A 4,943-nucleotide genomic window follows, 5' to 3' on the forward strand; every position below is an offset into this window, starting at 1 on the left:
GAGAAGTTCCTAGTACATCATGCCCAATGTATAGATATAAATGTGTAACAATATGCATTTGTACCATTTCCAGACTCAAAAATCCATATTTGTGCTGCTTTAAAAAAACAAAACAATTAAGAGCAATGTTGAAACTTTGTGTTTTACAGTGTTCAATGTATTTTTGTTTTATGAGCAGTATGGGGGCTTTACCTTTTACTGAAAGCAACTTTATTTAAAATATGCAGCATTCACATCCTTGTTTCCTGTTGCATGCAGTCCATTTACAGGGAACATTTTTATAGTTTCCAGAATCTAAAACGGAAAAAAAAAAAATCCTGGGACTGAAGAAAATTTGTTCCCGAGTTGCTCTATTCCTATGTCTTGTTTGATGGTTAATGCTGCAATGGGGAGAGAACAGATAATCAGAAGTTACTTCATAGGCAAAGATTTTTCCAAATGTAGATTTTCATATTGTTAGCAGTTATTAAATGCCAGTTATTAACTGTTAAATGCCAACTCTTTTTTGTACATTGTTGAATGCTGTTATGAAAAGGAGTTGTTGAAACTGAGTCTGAGACATTTTAAGTTTCAAAACTACCATTTGATCTTGGGTACTGTTCAAGAGAGCCTGACAGGAAATTTTGCATTTGATATGTTTCTTTGAGCATTCCCAATTGCTAATAGAACATCAAAATGTCAGTCATTTCCTAGAGTGGCAATTTTAACCATCTAGGGAGTGGGTTGCTTCATTAGCAGTAAGATTTTCTCAGAGTGCATGGAAGTAGGTGGTCTTGACATTTAAAGTAGTAAAAAGTCAAAGAGAAACCATTGGAGACTATGATGTGGTGAATGTGATGCTTATTTTTTATAGGCATTGTTTAAACATACAGAGAGAGAGTGCATAGTTATTTAAATTGTTTATTTCTTTTGAAAAAATGCTACTAGGGTATCTGCCATCAATATGACAACAGTCTGGTGCCAGCGAAAAAAGTTCAAAGTTTTTATTAATCCACAGTCAAACTGGTGAAGTATGTTCACAGAAGTGAACTGATGGATTTTTTAAAAACATGCTCAAGTATAGAGAATTTCATTGAACAAAGTTTTTGTTGGTGAAAGGCAGTGCAAACTTATTCAGAACTCTTCATCAGGCAAAACAAAAGATGATGGTAATTCTACAAAAGACAAGGTATTTACATATGTGGATTGTTTGCAGGTGAATAGTGGCCTAACGGTTCAAAATTTAACACATTAAGTATAATCAATTTAAACAGTGGCTGGGGTATAGAGAGAGGTTGTTGCCTCCCAAGGCCAAAGTTTTAAAATAATAGACCAGAAATAGAAAAGCAGCCATTATATTTCACAAACATTATAACATCGTTACTCTGATTTAACTATAGGTGATGTGTGAGGGTATGTGTGTATCCATTACCATTATCATCATCCATTATGATCTATGTGAGGATCTGGGGAAACTTGTGTTTAATTTGTGTTTTTTGTATGCATCATTTATGATGCAAGGACCAGATCATACAACCAAATTTTGGAATCTTTTTAAATTGTAGTATTTCTGGTATTTGCCACATTTAGAGAGTTTTCAAAGCGGATTACATCAATATGAATTGGTATAAATCAGTTATATCAGTCCTACAGTAAAATGTATGAACACCAAAGACAGAATTCAGTCCTATGCACACTTACCTGGAAATAACTCCTACTGGGCATATTGGTGCTATTTCCAAGTAAATATGCCTAGGATTAAACTGTAAAACTAGGGGAAGTCCTGGTAAAATAATATGTTTTTATTATTTACTGCTCTTTTTGTTCATTTCATGCCCTTTTGAAAAAGCTAAAGATGCAGAACTGGCAGGCTTCCTTTGTGAGAGAATTTCATGAACTGGGTGTCCCCACTGAAAAGACACTACAGTTTTGTAGGAGACAAGCTTGCCTTCCCTGGTGGTGAGTCCCATAATACTTGCTCTTGATGTCAGCTTTTGGATGTGAAGTTCATATGGGAGATGTTTAGACAGCTTCAGGGCCCAAACCTATCCAGCTTTCCAGCACTGATGCAGCCGCAGTGCAGCCCTGAGGTAAGGGAGCAAATGTCCCCTTACCTTGAAGAGGTTTCCATGACTGTTCCCCCATCCCAAGATGCAGCACATGTTCCATTGGCAAGGCTGCATCGATGCTGGAAAGTTGGATAGGATTGGGCACTCCGTCTAGATGATTCAGCCTTTTAAAAGTCAAAAACAGCACCTTAAATTTAACTGGTACATTAACTGGGAGCCAGTGGAATTATTACACCAGCAGAATTGGTATGATATGCTCCCTCTTTTTGGTTCCACATAACAAAGCTGTTGTGTTCTGAACCAACTGAAGTTTCCAGACTACTTTCAAGAACAGTTTCACATAGACTACACTTGCAGATTGTGCTGTATGTTATGAGGGCATGCAAAGGAATCGCAATGTCCTTATCATCCAGAAAGGGGACATATGAGGTGAAATTTACCTCAGCCACCACTTGAAAATCCAGGAATTCTGTCAGATCCAGGAATGCTCTCAAGTTGCAAGCATGATCTTCAAGGGGGTATATGACACCCTCACAGGGATAAATGTGTAGCTTGTTGGAAGGCCAAGCAAACAGAAAACATCTCCACCTTATCTTGATTGAGTTTATTCACCTTTATCCAGTTTTGCTTGAAACATCCAAGATTGAACCTGTTGCAAAGACTCCCTTGTTCCAGATCCCTGGATAGCCCCTACCAGAAGTTACATGTAGCTGTGACACTTTGGGGGAATAGAATAGACATTTGTGGAAGTTCCCAACGTAATTGCCAAGGATGTGAGTTTGTGGGCTGAGTTCAAGACCTCGCAAAACTTTGGCATGATTAATTCTCAACATACCTAGCTTTTATGCATCAACACACCATTTTTAAAAGTGAGTTGCTTGGTGTTTGCCCAGTAAATGCTGAAGTCAGGACTAGTCAGGTACAGAAATGCTTTGGTTCATGCGGCCTAGAATGTGATATTAAGCTCCTGTTCATTGGTAGAATGTGATATTAAGCTCCTGTTAATTGAATCAAATGCTGTCTGTGCCCATAATGGTATATGTTTTGCTGGAGAGTGATCAAAACCCAGTAAGAAACCACATCGTACAGGTTGAGTCTCGTTATTCGCAAGGGTTTGGTTCCCATAACTCACATGAATGGCAAAAATCACATTAAAGCAAATTCATTTTAAAAATGGATGTAAGACAGAGTCATTAGACGGACAATCCATCAATCAATCTCTCTCTAGGTGCTTAGAAAGGCTTCTTTCCGAGCCGGCAACCCCTTCCTTCACCCAGACAGCATCGTTGGGAAAGAATACGAGTGATTATCATTCTTTTACATGCTCAAGGGGAAGGGAGGGGGTCGCTTGCCTTGGAGTGAAGCTGTTCTAAGTGCCTGGAGAGAGAATGATTGATGGATTGTCAGCTGGCTGCCCTCCCTCCATTAATGATGCTATTGTTAAACACTTTTTCTCTTTAATTAAAAGGACCGTTCTCATCACGTTGAGGTAATACCTGTGTTCCTTCTGAATAATTTATAATTTCCTGCTTTTTGCATCTCCATCTGCTGTTTCAATAATAGCCCATTGCTGGTGAAGAAGCAGTTAAAACATAATGAGAAATACATATATTGCTCACAAAGTGTAAATCAGTGTTGACATATTTGAATAATATTACAGTAGGGCATAACAACTTAAGTTTACTTTTTTTAGTATGGAATATGTCATTATCTTTAACCTTTGTTTTTAAAGCAGGTAAACCTCTTTCATGCAAGTTGCACTGAAGTGAAGCCATTTCAGTGCATATGAAAAATCTGCTTTTGACGCATTCCTTTGCCTCAAATGATTCTGGCATCACACGTGATTGGCTAATGGTTATCCTGGGATGGGAACTCTAAATTCATTTCCACCTCTGGCTTGTTTACATGTTCAAAAGGGGAATCAGCAGTCGAAATAAGTTGATTGGAAGCTGTTGGTTTATCTGTTTCATCCTGGGATGTTTGATTCTGTAAAACATAAACAGTTAACCTCAGAGTGCCCCTTACAATTGTGTGTAAAGGACCCAACAGTGGTCAGCATGGGTGAATGACTGGAGGATTCTGAAATGGCTGATTCATGTGTGGTAGAGTAATGACCCTGATAGAACCACTAAATCTTCATTGCTTGTGAGTAATTTGAACACCTCAAAACCTGAAAACTGTATTCTAATCAAACAGTGACCTAAATTCAACAGGCTTTCAAAAATTTCATGGCATTTTAAGTACTTCAGACTGTGTGAGATTGCGGTCACATGTATTACATATGAGACAGAAGATACCATTGAACTTTGAGGTACTGAACATGCCTGTCTCAAAACAGCCGGCTCTTGCTGGGCCAGGACTATAAACCTGTGTGAGAGCACCGCAAAGGACATACTGTTCCTGCACTAAAGTGCCACCTCAGCTACCAATACTGCCAATACTGCAATACTGCAAAAGTCAGTGTAACTTTCTGCTCTCGAGTGTTGCTTCAGATATTGCAATGCAAGGTGTCCACATGATCTCTGGGGGCATTTCCAAATGTAGAAATGGAAGGCATTAACAAGATGTATTTGATTATTGACCAACAGTAATAACTGTGGTTGCCACTGGAAAAATGCCCTTGTGATCATAAAGGTTGCACCAACCAATAACCATAGTTATCTGCTATTCAGGTGCAATAAATGTAGTTTCTCAGTTGGCTCTGTGAGAGAGAGTATGTGAATGTATGGGAGAGAGAGTAGAACACTGAGAAAAGATAGCGTTTTTCTCAGTTTTTGTATTTGGTTCTCTTATGCAATACCTGTATTGCTTTTCTGTCCTGAATACAGAGGGAGGCCAACTGTAGTCTAGAACCAATTGAAATGCCTCAGTGGGCAACTCATTTTCTTTTGAATA

This window comes from Tiliqua scincoides, chromosome 3, assembly GCF_035046505.1.
Source record: "Tiliqua scincoides isolate rTilSci1 chromosome 3, rTilSci1.hap2, whole genome shotgun sequence".
In the NCBI taxonomy this organism is placed as follows: Eukaryota; Metazoa; Chordata; class Lepidosauria; order Squamata; family Scincidae; genus Tiliqua; species Tiliqua scincoides.